General features: G+C 38.0%; 1 long non-coding RNA gene across 3 annotated transcripts in view; it reads right to left on the bottom strand.

The window, feature by feature from the left end:
• Window positions 1-4965: 4965 nt before the first annotated feature.
• LOC119850162 overlaps window positions 4966-18404 on the bottom strand; it is a 35462-nt gene continuing 22023 nt past the window's right edge. Inside the window, exons 5-6 of one of the 3 annotated variants that reach the window (XR_006281689.1) lie at window positions 13943-13985; window positions 4966-6007 (exon numbers count right to left, since the gene is read on the bottom strand). This is a non-coding gene — a long non-coding RNA (uncharacterized LOC119850162). Of the gene's footprint in view, window positions 6008-7398; window positions 11164-11290; window positions 13986-18404 lie in introns of those variants that run through there. The other 2 variants (XR_006281687.1, XR_006281688.1) reach the window with 2 other exon arrangements.

Below are 18404 nucleotides of genomic sequence, written 5' to 3'. Positions count from 1 at the left end.
TGTATATATAGTTGTTTGTATTGCAGTAGAGCATCGAGGCTAACGAAGAGCAAGCCCCTTTGAGCTAGGCACTGCAGAAATAGATAGTCCCTGAGGAGTTTACCGTCCAATTGGAAAAGACAGACAGTAAGGAAAAAGCGTATTACATACAGACAGACTGAACAGAGTGAAGATTTAATTTCATTTTAGTTCCATGATTTTTTTGTTCATTGAAAGTCAAGTAGAATGAGGCTGAAGTGAAGAGACTGTGAGGGAGGAGACGGGAGAGGATTGGAGTGAACAGCCAGTCAACACAGGGCAGAGAATGTCCAGAGTAAAAGCTGTAGAAAATAGTCTGATGACATCATCGGTGTCAGTATCAATGGATGCTGTTTCTGTATCTGCACCTGCTGGCTGGAGAGTTTCTTTGGCTCTGGGATTAGCTCTCCTTGGAATTTCCTTCTCCCCACCCCCAAGACCACCTGGGTGGCAGGCACTACCAAAGGGATCTTGTGGCCCTGCTGAGGAGAGAAGTGGTCACTCTGGAGTGGTCTGGTATCTAATGTATTTATAGACATGAGATAGATTCCGTTTTTGCAGATTCATAACATTATTTTTCTCTGTGAAGTGCTGTATTGGCCCAGATTTTTAAAGAGAGTTGTAATGCCTGTGTGTCATTTTCAAAAGTGACTTAGGCATTTAAGCACTTTCAGTGACACTTAGACTCCTAAGTCACTTTTGAAAATGAGGCATACACTCCTAAATCAAAAAGAGGACTTGTGGCACCTTAGAGACTAACAAATTTATTTATTTATTTAGTCTCTAAGGTGCCACAAGTCCTCCTTTTCTTTTTGCAGATACAGACTAACATGGCTGCTACTCTGACTCCTAAATCAGTTAGGCATGGCCGTGCTGAGCAGAGCAATACCTTTAAAATTCTGGGCCGTTGTCTCATACATTTGAGAGTTGCTGGTGCACCATGAGTTTGTCCTCAGAGGATTCTTTAACATGGAGGACATTACAATAGCTTTTGGAGGGTTATCTGCTCAAGGATTCCTGCTCTACCCATCAGAGTCTGTGCTGAGTTTCTGATATTTGCTTGCATCTAGAAGTAAAAATACTGCTCTCTAATGCCTTCTGAATGAGTTCCTACCTCCTTTCAGCTTCCAGAAAGTCTTAATGAAAGGCTAGTTGTACAAGTACAGTGGTGACACAGGTTAAGTAGCCTGTTACTGCATGCCATTGTTTCCATAGAAACTGAAGATTCCTGGCACACTGAGATGATGATGATGTCACATGTGTCGGATGACAAAGACGTTGTGGCTGCATGTCACACACACAAATGGTAAAAGTTCAATACTTCAGAGTACTGAAATTTGAAGGAAAAACACCTTGTGTTGCATTTATATTTTTACAAACATATACTGCTCAAATAAGGCTGATAAGGAGGAGGCATTTTTAATTTCTTTTGGTCCCCCCCATACAAACCCAAAATTAGAAATATCAGTGATTACAGATCTAGATGTTTGCACAAGTTGACCTTACTCAGGAAAGTAAAGAGATTGGCTCCTGAGCAATGCTCAGAGTGCCATATGTCAAGCTTTCATGGTTAGTTTTGATTTTAAATTATGAAGAAAATACTCTGTATTTTCTGCAAATACTGCGGACTTAGATGATTAGTAGAAATACATCTGCTTATCCCAGTTCGCCTCCCCCCTTGCATTTTTTTTAAAATCACAAGCATTTATGGCTTGATTCTCATTTGCACTAGGACTCTGTTTCATTGCAGTATGCAGGAGCCTTAACGTCCAATGAAGTGAGCTGTAGCTCATGAAAGCTTATGCTCAAATAAATTTGTTAGTCTCTAAGGTGCCACAAGTACTCCTTTTCTTTTTGCGAATACAGACTAACACGGCTTCTACTCTGAAATAGGTATAAATGTAATTTATCCCCACTTTATGATGTCTTTAGGCTATCAGAGCAATAGGCTTTGTTAAAAGGAATGTTCTAATTTGTCCTTTCCTTTTAGTCTCTCTCTCTTATTCTGCCTGCCCCAAATCATTGAAACTGCAGAGCCAAACAACCCTTGTAAACCCTTTCTCCTTATTCAATTACTGGCACATCCCTATATTGGGATGGTGATCATTAATCAAATAGGGCCTGCCACTGTTTCCTGCATTATAACACTACAAAACAGCTGCAGTAACACAGTACAGATAGATAATGAAAATAAATTAAAGCTATGTACAAGGTTAATGCCAGCAGTACTGGCATTACTGTGTCAATGCAAAGGCAGCTTGTGGTCTTGCCCTTACCCCATGCTCTGACCAGATTTGCACATGAGATATTCTTAGAGGGTTGACAAGAAAAACTATGACAACCTGTAAAGTGAATTTGTTGCTAATGAAAGATGCTAAATGGATAGTACTGGATGAAAGCCAAACTTACGATGCTCTTTATCCCACAGAAGCGGCAGTTTGTAGATGCAAGCTTTCCCTGATTGCCCCACACCAGTGTGCCAAAATTCTGACCCTGAAGGACCACCCTTTGGGGCAAAGGCATAGGTCTACACTGAGGTTGCTAACACAGGAGCCAGTTGTATTCATGATTTTTGTGTGATGGTTAAGAACTGTTCTGTGATGACCAGTTTCATAGCGTTTGAGAGTCAGCATAGCCCAGTGTATAGGGCACTGTGCTGGGACTCAAAAGATGTGGGTTCTATTTCTGCCTCTGCCACTGACATATTGTATGACCTTGGGAAAGTCATTTCACCTCTTTATGTCTCTGTTTCCCCTCCAATCCTCATTGTCTGTTTAGAGTATAAACGCTTCAGGTCAGGGCCTACCACAGTGATGCCCTAATATCAGTTGGAGCCTTAAAGCATCACTGTCATGCTAATAGTAGTTAATAATAAACTACTGAATGTTCAGCAGCTGATAACAGTTAATTTATTGCCAACACAGTCCAGATTCGAACCTGTAACATATATTGTATCAATCCTCTTCGCTATCTAGTGCCGCACAGTTAAACCTTCCTCTCCCTCAGTGATTTTAATAAGTAATGGATGTCTCTGAGTGGTACACATCTGAAAACATGCCATTTTGTGTTGAGCCCACAATTCAAATAACACACACACACAGGTATTTTGCACTAAATATTAATGTTTTCTTTTTTGCACAAATGTTGTTTATGTATTTCATTTCTTCATTATTGCACTATGCATCCAACTTCTTACCTGGGAGCATTTATAAACATGTGTAAACTTGTATTCCTTAATCACAAACACTTGTTTTTGAACCAGAGGGATAATTGAACAAATTTTGAATGGCAGTGTTAGCCTACATCCACAAAAAAAAAAAAAAAACCAAAAACTGAGGGAGACTAAAGTTGGAACGACTGCTACCTGCAACAAAAAAATATGGTTGAAGATTTGAGCTACACAATTGTGGACATTGTGAGAAACTGCCAGATCTACAAGCAATGGATAGCTGCTGGCTATATATTACAGGTTCTGGTTTTTTTTAATATTGGATTCACAGATGAATTCCAGCTATCTTTGCTCTCATCTAAAAAGAAGGGGAAACGCTGATTTTTATTAATACTCTATTTTTCTAAAGTTTTAAAAAAGGAAAAAATTTGTTCAAATGTAGACACATGGAACCAGGGACGAAAGAACTATACTACACGTTTAGTTTTTTTATATGTTTTCAACTCAGAAAGTTTATGTGAAGAATAATCATTATTCGTGTGAATAGTCTTATTGATATAAAAGAAACTACTGCCATAAAGATTTGCAGATCTGAATCCTGTCTTTAAATACAGGATTATTCTGGTTGCTGAAGATCAGTTTATAATTAGCTTTTTATTAACTTTATTCCAATGAACAGCATAGCTAGGAGTGGAAATGTGGATAGTCCCCAACTTATGGTGGATAGGCAATGACCAAAGGTCTGATGTCACAGCAAATCATTTATATTATATTATTGCATATTATAGTTGAATGCAGAGAAGCATTGTAGCAGAGAAGGGATTTGACTACAAAATGCTCAAGGGCTGGGCTGGCCAGTGGAGAGAGGCAATACCCATTGCCCTGTAGGCAGGAATGGGTTAAGCTGGGATGGGGAGGCTAACCGGCACCTGCAGTGGCCTGGCTCTTGCTGAAGTTTTCCAGGACTAGGAGAAGTTTAGGGCACTAATAGAGGCAGCAACAGGGCTGGCTGGGCTGCTCCACTCTTTCCTGCCAACCATGGCATTCTACAGACAAGCCAAGAGTTCCTGGCCCACAACCACGTGGACACAGGCTGACCAGATAGCAAGTGTGAAAAATTGGGACAGTTTTTTTCATGGGCAGGGGTAGTATACTTGTGTACATAAGACGGAAGTCCTAATATTGGGATGGTCCTGTTAATATTGAGACGTCTGGTGACCCTACAGAGACACTGATTTCTGCATTCAGGTTTAGGCCGGTCTCAGATTTGGGCAGCTCTGAGTGCTAATTGGTTGGGCTGTGGCCTACCCATTGTTAGACCCCTGATTCTACTAAAAGGGGAAATGTATTAATTAACTGTTAGTTGCTAATGTTACTAAAACCAATTGGAAAGAATCAGAGATTGCTGTATATTTCTTTGCTTGGGTATATTTCTTTGCTTCTTTCTAGAGACAGAGTACACAGTTTTGCATCTGTAATACACTTTGTCCATAAGTGTGTTTAGCTAAATACTGTGTTGCTTTGTGCTGAGTAAACTGTGTGCTGTGAACTCTATTATGCAGAGCTCTGTAAAAACCATTGCTGCTTCTATTATTTTGGCACTCCAGGAAAAAAACCTCCTCATGTATGCAGCTTTAAATCTTTATATTCCAAGCATAACTTTAGTAATACCTTCCTAGGTTAGGTTGCCCTTTGGTCAATATGTTTCCTCAGAAGAGGCAATGAAAGACCCATAATTCTCACTTAACGAGGTTTCCTTATTTAGCCATGTAACTAGACTTGGGTAGGTATTTTTTGGATTTAAAAAAATGCATCTTAAAATAGTGGGTGAGGAAATATAAAAGTGAAACTAGAAAAACCAATAAGACATAAATCATTCATTAAAAATAAGATCTGACAGAAGTGTATTATGGTAGAGTTAAAGCAATCTTTAATGTATTGTTTTTCATCACCTGTTAGTTTTGCAAATATAAATTCAACAAGTTACAGCTCTTGGAAACAGATTTTGATTTGCAAGATTTATATCTGCATGTGAGAGCTTTATTCAAAAGTATATTTAGATTGGGAGTAGACCAACACAGATTTATTTTACAACAAACAGGATACAAGCCGTCCCAGTACAAGCTTGCCCATGAGTTCCTGACAGATATAGCTGTATTAAAAAAAAAAGTAGGCAGAATGTTTTTGACCACTTGTTTAAATGTAAAAATAATGTTAGAAATGCTATTGAGTTAACATTGATCTCATTACCTTTCCCTCTCCTTATCTGTTATTTATTTTATTTTAAAGTAATTCGCTAACAAATAACCTCCCTGGTCTAAAACAAGTTTGAAAGAGAGCTTTGTAGTGTCCTCTTGTGTAAAAAAACTAATGACATCTGACAAAATGCATAAACACTGCTTCTCAAGCCGTCCTGTGTTAGAGGTAAATTTTATAAACATAATGCCATATTTCAATAACATTGAGGTTGTGTCAAAAACCAGCAAAAGCCAGGAAATGCTATGTTAAAGCTGATGCTTGACCACATTGGTTTAGGAATTATTTTTAAATAAACGAGGGGTCTTGCAGGATCATGGTTTTTCCCCTCCTCCATTTCCATTAAGAGTCCCGTATTAGATCAACCTGTCTTCCCAGTCAAGAATGGCTTGACGTAGCTTGCTCCAGAGAGAAAGGGGGAAAAAGCTGCTTTCACGTGTAGGTTTAAAAAGGCTATTTTGTTCACTGGAAAGTTTTCAGAATCGCCAAATAGTCAACACTTCAGTTTAGTTTGGGTTCCTTCATCTTTTTAAATCAGCTGTTTGGCTTGTGAGTGTCCGAGCCCTAGAATGTAATTTGAGCTTAGTTTTTCATGAGTGAATTTCCTTGGAGGTTTTACAGTTATTTCATAAAAGTAAAAATAAAGAAAAGAAATGTTGTAGGAAAGAGTGTAACCTATTATTTGCTGAACATCAGAACAGCTCTTCATATAGTTAAATTAAATAATTTCCAGAACTGCTTTCTTCTAGACACACTGTTAGGATTATGCAAATTTGCATTTAGCAAGGTTCCTTTCAGGCTCTAGGACTGTGCTATGGGCATTCAACACTGGACAGCAATTGCAACCTTGTTGAGGAAACATTGGTCAACATTTTCAAACCTAGCTGCTTAAAAGTAATGAGGAGTCTGGTGGCACCTTAAAGAATAAAAGATTTATTTGGGCGTTAGCTTTCCTGGGTAAAAAACCCACTTCAGATTCATGAGTGAAAATTACAGATGGAGGCATAAATATACTGACCCATGAAGAGAAGGGAGTTACCTTACAAGAACCAGTGTTAACAAGGCCAATTCAGTCAAGGTCAATTCAGTATGTGGTCCACTCTTGGCCTTGTTAACACACTGGTTCTCCACTAGTAAGGTAACTCCCTTCTCTTCATGTGTCAGTATATTTATACCTGCATCTCTAATTTTCACTCCATTCATCTGAAGAAGTGGGGGAGTTTTACCCACGAAAGCTTATGCCCAAATAAATCGTAGTTTTTATGGTGCCACCGGACTCCTCATTGTTTTTGTGGATACAGACTAATATGGCTACCCCTCTGATGCTTAAAAGTAGGCACCTAAATCCAGTTTTAGACTCCTAAATAAAAATGGCCTGATTTTCAGAGATGCTGAGCACCCTCAGCTGCAAAAGTTATTGGGAGCTGCTCATGCTTATCAGGACACTTTTATTTAAGAACATAAATATGGATGTAGATGCAAACTGTATGGAGCCATGTTTGAAAATTGGGGCCTGTGTCCTGACACCTCTAGGGCAGAATATTGGCTCTCAGATGAACATCTGCCACACCACTGAAAAGAATAGTGAATCTGTTTGAAAATTATTACCCATCTCCACTCAGCTCTCCACACCTTGATTTAAGATCCCTGCAGTATGCAACATGATCCTCTCATCCAATTTCTTACTCTCCCATAGTCCCCAACCTATCTTTTGGGATTGAAGAGTCCCTTGTGCAAGTGCCTGCTGCCTGATTCCCTCTGTAACCCCTTGTTGCAAGATCATCCTTCACATTCTTTTTTGGTTTTCGATTCATCCACTTCCTTTCCTTCAGTTATCCTCACATTTTGGGTTTACCCTCTTCTTAACTTTACTTCTGTGCCTAAATTAAAGCATTGTTATAATTTGAAACTCTCAAAGGTGACTCTAAAACTCTCAAAAATGACACCTTGACATGGATGTTTGTTCAGATTTATATCAAGAATGGATTCCCAGGATCTATAGATACTTAGATATCGATATAAACATAAATAATTTTTTAAAATATACAAAACATAGTACATCCCTACTAGAATATTTCCCTGAAATAATAACAACTCTCTACATCTAAACACCTCACTTCCCTCCATTAGTTCCCCTTCTCAATAAAAGCTCAAGAAAACAGATGAATTTTGCAGTATGATCTGACAGTGCAATTCATTCCACTTGCCCAAAGCCCAAATACTGAGGCTCTTCATAGGTATGGTGTAAGGATGCTGGAAAGATGACATTCATCCTTCAGTCCAAGGTCAGAGTGCTGCTCCTCACTGCGCCTCCAGGGATGCAATAGCAATGCCTCCACACTGCTGAGTGGGACACGATGAGCTTTCCAAATTTGCTGCTGGGACACCTCCAACTGAACCAGCCCCACTCAGACCACCCAAAACAGGTAGAGCATGTGCAGTAGCAGTATAAGCTTCCCCATGGTGCCCTGACAATGTGTCTCAGTCCATAAACACCACCTCTAGGGGTAAACGGGTGATTACTGCATTCTCCCTGTTCTTTCACTCTTTTCCTTCTGCTGAGATTACCAGAAAAGTTTATGACAATTTGGCATAATAGTGTTACGGCACCCCCCCGTACATTGAGTTCCCCCACCCCAAGACCTCTTCCACTCAGTTCCCAAAGAACTGAGTTTGATTTCAGTCTTGTCTCTCAGGTTTCTTTGGCATACTCTGAGTTGATCAGACTCAAGGGTAGGGGTGGGTATTGTGGGTGCCACACAGCCAAAGCTACAAGCAAACATCTTACTTTGTATACATTTATACATTACATTGCATTTACATTACATTGCATCACACTTTGGGAATTAGCTTGGTAACTTTGTAGGAACCAATCGCTATACAGCCTGCTCTGTCTATGCACGTCTTAGTCTTTACCTCATCTTTATGTTCCCAATTTATCTTATCCATTGTTATCTTGTTCTTTGTAAATGGTTCCCGGGGTATTCCCCCTCTAGTCTTAGCTAGCTCAGACATTCTGTCTTTTAGCTTACTGACCTATTTACTTATCTTAGCACAAACATTTCATTTTCAGCCTACTGCTCTTGTTACCTTCCTAACCCTGTCTTCAAAGAAATGAGGCCTTCCCCATGTTTAATTATTCATGTCAAGCCAGCCCTACATTCCATGCCTTTTTTCTTTTCTACATAATCATTTGTTTCATTTTCATTATATTCCGTCCCCCCTCCTTTTTTAAGTTTATTACCCAGCAACACGTTCCCAAGACCACAGTAGTTGTAGTCATTTGAACACCATAAACAATAGCTTAAAGTACAAACCTGGGGATGGAAGCTCACCATCAATGGGATAGCGCACTGGGGTATAATGCCACAATATAAATTTGCTCTGCCTTTAAAGCATCCTCTTGTAACTTTAACTTTGTTTTTATTTTAATTACATTTTTAAAAACTGGTACAAAATATATTTTTCCATTTATCACCACAGAAAATCTAAGTGTGAAACAAAACATAGGCCAATTATAATAACAGTCCCTGGGTCCATGACAGAAGTGGTCAATTTTAGCCGCCACTCTATCTTGTTATTACTATGTAGTCAATTTTTACTTTACCCAGCATCCCAACATTGGAACTATACAGTGCAGTCTGTTCTCCCAGAGTGAATTCACCTGCCAGCAACTCTGTCTGTAAGACATTACACCTGAACATGTGATTGTCCCCCCAGCTGCAAACAGCAGTATGAATCTGGGGGTTTCCAGACCTTGCATTGTCTTGCAATAGTTTTTGAGGAGGGAAAACAAACTTCTTCCACATTATATGGGCTGCCGTGGGTCCACATTTAACTTCCCTGTGTTGGACCCTTGTTAATTTTCTTACTCTGCACCAACTGATGTCACCTCTCTTATATTAAATATTTAACTTTTCTGTGGTGATAAGAGGGCAAGTTTTCTTGCTCTATATTGCTTAATGCTGCTTTTACTTTGTATCGCTTGTATCCCCCACATACAACACATGATATTATTACTAAAACACATCGACTTCACACCATACATTTTTAAAATCAATGACATTAAGTATTTTATATACAGTTAACAAAGCTTCATTAATGAGTCCTTGGTTTAGCTCATTCAATAGATAGCTTTTGCTACCATCATCTTTTTGAAATGCTTGGTCATGTTCCCACAGCATATATGGTGCTCACTTTGTGCTGTGGGCACATGTCCATTAGTTACTGGACTGAAATCACCAGATTAACTTCACACAGACCACTCAACAGTCATCAGATGTAAAAATCTTTAATCATAGTCAATTTGTGCTAGATTCAGACTGGGAACCTAGAGATGGAAGGCTCTGTAGCCCATTACCAGTCCCCTGAGACATGACATAATCTAACCTTTAACGTTCAAAAAATCATGAGTCAACTCCCTCTCCCCCCAATAATAATTGTCTTAAAAATCATTTCTTTTAAATGCCTTTTGGTTTCTGTTTATTTACCTTTCTTTTTTTTTATCCTTTTGGGTAAACTCTGATTATGTATTCAAGCTTTCCTCCATTACCATGAAGGCTAGACACTAACTTAAAAAACAAAAGTAAGAGCTGAGATTTTTGCATATTGGCATGACTTTTGGAGCTTGCAAGAGTTGGTGATGCTGTGTAACAGATTTTATAATGTTAATATGCTTCAAAGAGGCATATTTACACTGGCCCCCTACATTTAGTTAAAGCAAACTGCCAAATTAAGAGTATGAATCTAGGGAGGGGAAAGAATTATTTCAAATGAGCCCCACTCTGTCCCACAGAGAACTTTCTAGATTTTGCAAATAGTCTGTGTAGTAACGGGTGCTTTGGAGGAGCATTGCCCCCAGAGATCACCAGGAGTTACCATTGTGCTTGGGCAGCATACACACTGCTGCACTCCTTCCTTGGGTGTTGGATGTTTTCTCTATGTGCACTGACTGGTTTACTATTATAGGCTTATGAGTGTTGGGTTGCTGCAGCTGATATTACTTTCAAAAGGAAAAAAGAGCATTAATACAATAGCTGGAGGGGTTGCAGAAGAGCCAATTACAATAAAACTTCACAATGAGGAATGCTTCTGGAGATGTGGCTGCAGTTTGTCATAAAAAAGTGTTTGTTCTAGAACTCCCCTTAGTAAATTGCATAAGTGATAAGGGCAAGCTTTTCTGTTAATTTTAACCGGTTTAGTTTATCGCCATTCATTTTGCAATATTATAGTGTATAAAAATTACATGAAATCTGCAAAAATGTGTATATATATATATATATTGAAAAAGTAGATCATATTTTGAGCCTGCCAACCTTTTATTTATTTATTTATTTATTTATTCAGATATTAAGGATGAATACAAACTAGTTGGATGCAACAAGTTGCACTTTGTATTGTACACCTATCATCACTTCTAATAAGTGAAAATGTTGAAAACTTTCTTCAGAGTAGCAGCCATGTTAGTCTGTATCCGCAAAAAGAAAAGGAGTACTTGTGGCACGTTAGAGACTAACAAATTTATTTGAGCATAAATAAAAAAATGAAAGCTGATCTCAAATAAATTTATTAGTCTCTAAGGTGCCACAAGTACTCCTTTTCTTTTTGCGAAAACTTTCTTGATGTTCATGTAGGCATGAATTGACTTCACTGATTTGCCCCAGGTAGCTCTATGTAAAATATAACTAAAGCATGCATAACAAGATTATCCCAAACAGTAACTTCTATATAATAAGAAAAGGAGTACTTGTGGCACCTTAGAGACTAACACATTTATTAGAGCATAAGCTTTCGTGAGCTACAGCTCACTTCATCGAATACAGACTAACACGGCTGCTACTCTGAAACCTTCTATATAATAGTAATACTTTGGATGTGAACATAGAAATTGCTATGGCAGGTCAGACCACAATTGTTTGTTTATCCCATATCCTATCTCTGTCGTTGACCAGTTACCAAATGCTTCAGAGTATGTCTACACTACAGTATGAGCTAGGGATGTGATTCCCGTTCCCATGTACACATACTTGTGCTAGCTCTCCTTAAGGTCCAAGTTGAGAATTTACCACATAAGGGAGACAGGCACCATGAGCCAAATTCAGATCTGGTGAAATTGGCCGTGTTGGAGGTGCCTTGATATATGCCAGGTTTGACTTTGATGTCCTCTGATGATTGCCTATTTACTGAACAGATGTTGTTCTTGTTTATTGTTTTAGACTTTGTATCAGAGCTCTGCATTCTATGGTACTTAAAATCTTTATCTGTATTTTAAGTGGCCCCTATGTATCATCTGCCTAGCCAATTATGACCAGCATTCAGTCTCTGCAAATGGGTTTTGCAATATTTTCTTTGTCCTAAAAAGAAGATGGCTGGTATGCGATATATAGTTCAGTATATGCCCTGCCTACTTTATATATTCCCCACTCCAAACAAGGCGAGAACTAGTGTGATGTTTAGTGTAGTACTAGAGCACCAGGGAACTCTCCTTTCCCCGTGGAGGTGGAGCACCAGAACATATATACTTCAGCGTGTTCTCCAAGAACATATGGTAAAATGAATCCATAGTCAACCACATTTAGGGGAAGCTGGGAGGCCTATCCAGAAATATTCTGTCGTATTTAATTGGACCTTTAGATGTGTGCAAAAGGAATGCTTGTGATTCTGAGTCTGACTGGAAAAAATACCCGTTTGTTGCCAGCTATGCCCTGTAACAATCACATTCAGTGAAGGGATAGTTTGTAATAATAATGACGATGATGATTCTGTTTCTGGATTCTCTTTCCATTCCAGGAACTCAAAGCCTTTTACAGATTTTAACACCACACATGTGAAGTACTGTCATAATTGAAAATTATGAGGAAACTAAGGCAGAGAAAGTTTAAGCTATTTGCCCAAGGTGTCACAGTAAGTTTGTGGTAGAGCTGACTGTCCTGTTCTAGTGCTCTGACTACTATAGTTTATTTCATGTTCTCCTGTGGTCATGGTCAGTTTATTGCTTGCGAACATCTATTAGTGTACTCCTAAAATGGATTCCTTCCTCCTGCCTGAAATAGAAATTGAGGAAAAAATATAGAGGTGAACCAAAGAACATTTCAATACAACACAACTCAATGTAGTGCATTTTCTAAAGGAAGAGGGAGGGATAAATTAAGAGGTGTATAGACAAAGGAGAGAACGTGTTTTCAGGCAAGATTTGAAAAGAGGTGGAAAGAGAGAGGCAGATTATTTCAGATGGCAGAAGTTGCAGAGGAGAAGACTATCATGAGAGCACTGATGGCATGCTGGGTTAGACAAAAAGCAAGTGCTGAATCAGCAGAGGGAGAAGTTCTAATTGCAAAATGGTTCCAGGATGTACAAGCCCCATGACTTCTGTGAATGATGTTATATCTGCAGTAACAAGGTAAAGTCTCTCTGAAATCCTATATAAAGTGTCTGTTGGTATAGTTTATTCCAGAACAATTGGAGTGAGATATATGGGGAACATCAGGCCTTCTGGTCTTCATTCAGACAATTGAGGATACAGTGTTAAAGTATGAATTCCAGATGGCTGTCAAATTTTACTCAGTGCCATAGCAGTTCACTAAGGGCTTGCCTCCAATTTGGTTTGCAATCATGTTTAAACTGACACAATGGTAAACTGTAGTGTAGACAAGGAACAGGCATTTGTTGCTAGTTGTTTTTAACTATAGGTTAATACATGATTTTAAAAATTGTAATGTTGATGATGCTTAAGTGTATTCCTTGGCCCTGATCTAAAAGCTGTTTTAATTAATGGGACTCTTTTTCCATTGACTTCAGTAGGCCTCAGATCAGGTCATTTGAGTATTCTTAATTTGTAATTCTTAATTTGTACACCTGCTCTGTGACCAGGTAGGGAATTATTGGAACCTGTGATTTAGCTCTTCTCCCATAAGCTATCATGGTTGCTGGATTTGCTCCACACTAAAATATCTTATTTGGATCAGGTATGATTCAGTGCATGGTATTCTATATCAGTGCTGCTCAGTTTGGCACAGGATTTGATTTTCAGGAAGCAGAAGCCACTCTTGACAAAAGTGCCCTGATATGCAGATTGCATTTTGTAGTAAATCCAATAAGTAATGTGCATAGAAGGACTTAATCTTGGCAGACTTTAATGGCTAACAAATTTATTTTTGTTTATTTTTGTTTCTTTATCCCTTTCCCCTTTCTAAGCAGTGCACAGTCATAATGGTTTGTCTGTTTTCTAGTACTCCATCATTGTCTTACTAGTATTATTCCTTTCTAAGGCCCTGATTCAGGAAAGTACCTAGGAACGCGCTTCAAGTGAAGCACATGTTTAAGTCAATGGAACTTAAGCACATGCTTAAGAGTTGAAAAAGGATGGATTTAAGCATGTGCTTAAGTGCTTTTCTGCATCGAGCCGAAATCAGTCCAGGAAGAATTAAAGTTTTCACTTTTGCTGCACAGTGCCATATATTGGTCAACAGTACTTCAATAACATTAAGGTTGAATGAATACCCAAATGCTCAGACTTGCATGAAATTCAGGAATAGCTGGAATCCTGTAGAAATAAAAGGATTAAAATGTGAGCTTATAATGGGCAGGGAAATTAACACAGTAGCAACAGTGAGCAGATAGTGAGGAGAACTGAGGGTTTTTGTTTTTTTTCCAGTAGGACTGCAAAATACTGAATCACACAAGTCACATGACAAGAGTCTAAATCCAGCCACTGATGAGCTGTAATAGCCACATGAGACAGCTCATAAGATTCAACCATATCCTTCCCTTCTATCTCCCTGTTTCAATGGATGTGCTACCAAATACTCAGATCTGAATGTGTTCTGATTACTATTCAGAAATTTTCAGCTTCCGGTAGGGACAGTATTAAAGAAATTGTATTCTGGAGGCATATCCCCAGTTTTGCCCCCAGGTGCAGTGTATGTAGAACCATCTCAGAGATGGAGCTCATAACGTTCTGGAACTCATTTACCTCCCCTGGCTCAGTGTGGGCAGGCTGACTAGAACTCCCTGGTTTTCTCTCTCAGTACAAAGTGCTGAATCAATCCAGTACTTGAATGTTTTTGGATGAAATGTTACTTACGGTTTCAGTGGCTGACTGGTACTGAGAATTATAGCCTTTCCCCCAAACATCTGTAGAGGTCAAATCTAGTAATTATATGCTTTTGGAAAAACAGAATAATCTGAAGTTTACACTCTAGTAAATTATTCTTAAATATTTTCACATCTGTTTATGGTGTGTTTATTACCTGCCATAGCTTATATTTAATGAGACTGTAAGATTCTGTGCACAAGTTAGTCACAGTGTTCCAGTATTAAATATTTTCATTGTCTTAGAGCACTCAAATGAGTTTAAATTATACATGTTACTGGATTTTAATAGCAATATCTCTTTGCATAAAATAGTAAATAATCTTTTAACACCACTATCTGAAAATATTGTAATGTACAGTCTTGCTAAAATCTGTAAGTAATTTGTTTTTTCAAATAAAAGGTTAATGAGACATGGACTGCAGTAAAGGCTCTTCATTAGTATGTGGCTATTTGCAAAAGGACTCTCACATCTGCTTAACTGCTGAAAATAACATAATTAATATTCATTTTGAGTTTCCCATAAGCCCACCACAGCAAAGGATTCTGGCAAACTCTCTTGACATCGATGTACGTAGCAAACAAAGAGTTAAAGCAGGCAGTCTTTCTGGCAAGTCAGATTGAACAGAAAGCACAGGCCTTTCCTTTTTGCCTTTTTCTTCTTAATTAATCATACACTGCTTCACAATTTAAATATGGAAATGGAAAGCCATCCACAATTATTAATGAGCCTCCAGGCTGTCCTGTGGCGTCTCAAGACAAGCTGTGTCAGCCTGCAGAAAGCAGCATGGCATCTCCTTTCTGATGTGTGTGAAATTTATGTGCACAAAGGCTCCTCCTTATCTGTGCGTGAACTAAATAAATAAATAAAGGCTTTTGTTTGCCAGGCTACTTGCACATGACTGTTTTGACTAAACCACTCCATGTTACTTGTAGTTTACAGTGCTTAGCGACAAGAAGAAGAAGAAGAAAAATCCCTAAACCCAGCTACCTGATTATGCTGCAATTAATGAGAATCTGTACATCATTCTGATTGTTGCTGATTTTTTGGAGACTTTCTTTTAAAAAATAAAACCAAAAACCTTTGCCCTTGACTGACACCAGCCTGGCAACGGTAGGATTGGCATACCGCCAATTTCTCACCCGAAAAGACAGGGCAGGAGGGTAGAGAAAAGCCCTGACAACATGGCCGTTGTTTAGTCTACATTCTTAAGATCTTAATAGGAAGGAGCAATTCTCCAGTGTCGCGAAGGGTTTGCCAGTATGCATCTGTTGCAGTAAGAAAATTAAGGTGATGGCTTTTAGGATTAAAATTGCAGTATCCCCTCTTTCTGTTTTTATTTTGGTATGTGATCTACCCATTTAATACAGTGGGACTATATAAAAATAATAATAGCCAAGTAGTTATATACATATATTTTCAAGACCCTTTTATTCTAGAGGAGATTTGGGGAGTGGGGAGGAGGTAGGAAGGAAGAAAGACAGGATCGATAGGTGATTGGAGAAGGATAATAAACAGCCAGGTGCAGTACAGTATGTTCAGTTGGTGTTATTTAGATTTTTTTAAGGCTTCCTATTGAGGTTAAATTAAAAAAAGAGAAAAAGATGCAAGCAAAAGTCAGATTTCTTATTTCAGCTACAGGTTTTGAAAGATGTATGTATTGTTCCAAAACCAGACTGTTTCTGTAATGTGGATAAGAATAAATCATTCTGTATATTAGGAGAGCAGAACATTTAAAAATATGCCTGTCAATTTTTTTCCTCCAGAATAGTCTGCAGTTTCATTGTGTGAAGGTAAAATCCTTATAGCTCAGCTACAAGTTTGCCATTTTAGATAAAAGCATGACTTTGTCTTGTAGTTTCAAAGTGAAACAAACTGGAGCAGAGGCAATGATTTAATCTACAGTGAGAGAAAAAAGGGCAGGAAGATTGGAATATGATAAACAACACTGAAAAATGGCAGGAGAATAATGTTTACTTTTGAATATAAGGCTGACTGCCAGGTTGGCGCTGGTTTTTAGGTTAGCAGAGGTTGGAGGAAGGGCCAGAGTGAGGCGTGGCTAAATGCTGTCAAGGAAAAAAATGGTCTGCAAATTGCTGTTCTCATCTTCCCCTTTTCCCCCCCTTGAAAAAAAGGCAGTGCTTCCTCTTAAGACTATTAAAAATTATGCAGAATTTTAACCCTCTTGCGTACTGGATGTTCTTTTCTGATGTTGAGAATTCTGATTTTGCAAGGGGATAAATGAAATGTTTCAAATAATAAAACTATTTTGAAGTTATTTTAAAATGTAATAAAAACAATAGCTTTACAAATTATTTCGTTTATTTTTGATGTAGTTTGCATGTGGGATAAAGTTTAACAAAGTCATTTGAAAAATGTATCTATTGTTCTGCAAGCAGCTATCCGGCTCTTAGAGCCCTGCCACAAAAAATCAATGGGATTTTGCTGATTGAAAGAGAGGATGAAGGATAGTTCTAATAAAGCAGAACATGATTCAGGCAAGATACAGTATTGAAGGCTGATAATCATTTTCTTACATTAATCAGGACATTTTTAAGAATTTGTATCTGACTTTAAGCGTACAATATATCCAGGACATATTTCAAGCAGACAACGTGGCAAAGTCATTTCATACACTCAGGCTAGCTGTTTATAGTAGTTAACAACTTCTATAGTGTCAATAATAAAGGGCACAGCCTAAAAAACCCTTTCATTAACACATCATCATTCGCTGCATTTATATCCTCTAGTTTATGAAGAAAAATATATTTCTAAATAGAGCTGAAATGTGGTATTCTTACATCCCACAAATTCTGTTAACTGTTTACGTTCTGCTAAGTATGAATAAAGGATAAAATATCAGTAAATCCAATGAGATTTGTAAATCTACATTTAGAGGAAAATTTAAGAAAATCAGAGGCAAAGTTAAAGTTTCATAGTAATTATTATTGTTCTACTAAATATTTAATAACACTTAATGGGTTCTTATACTTAAAATTAGAAAGAAGCTGAGACTGTTATTACTCTTTGGAGACATAGTTACTTTGGAAACCCTTTAATTGTTTTCATGTTTTATTTAAAGAGCTGTAAATATTGTGTTTTTGATATATTAATTGGTGATTTGTTTTTTGTTTTATTTTGTTACTGAGAACTCTCTCTTTTTTTACATGAGGAATCTACAATTTATAAATAAATATTAAGAAATATGTTTTCTACATAGAACTTATTTAGGGACCTAATCTGGCACTCTTCTTTCTTTTGTAAAACATCCATTGATTTCATGCCTTGCAGGATCTTATAGGTGTTTCATTCAGTAGCTAAGGTTTCTTATGGCCCCAACTCAAGCTTTAAAAATATTTTCTTACCTGTTATCCATCACAGATTGGGAAAAATGCTCTTACTGATTATGCAGGATTTTGCATATGTGTTAGACTGATAAAAAGTTGTCTATTGGACCGCTGTTGTTTAGGGAAAATAGCACTTTTCCCCCTTGATTTTAGGTGCCATGTAGAATTGTACAATAAGTTTGCTTCAGAAAGTGCCAAGAGAAGCATAATGAGGCAGTTAGTCACAGTTTAAATGTGGTGTTAGGGGAAACCAGTGCAGGAACTGGGGGGTTGATTTTCAAGGGATAGTCCTTGCAATTCAAATCTTCCTAGATCCTTCACTGGTATCCAGGCAATACTTAGGCACTAAGTTCTGGGTTCACTTTTTGTCAGGGGAACATTTTTGTCTGCTGAACATTTTTTTTTCCTTACAAGATCTCCGGTCCTCCTGTTTTTTCATTAACTCTTGGATTTATTCGTCAGTTTCTTGCAGACCACCTCTGTATATCGGAATGCAAACAGTATGTAGCAAAAGTCCCATTCT

This window comes from Dermochelys coriacea, chromosome 1 (genome assembly GCF_009764565.3).
Source record: "Dermochelys coriacea isolate rDerCor1 chromosome 1, rDerCor1.pri.v4, whole genome shotgun sequence".
Lineage (NCBI taxonomy): Eukaryota > Metazoa > Chordata > Testudines > Dermochelyidae > Dermochelys > Dermochelys coriacea.
Note: the sequence above shows the minus strand (reverse complement) of the source record. Positions and strands in the feature narration are given on the sequence as shown.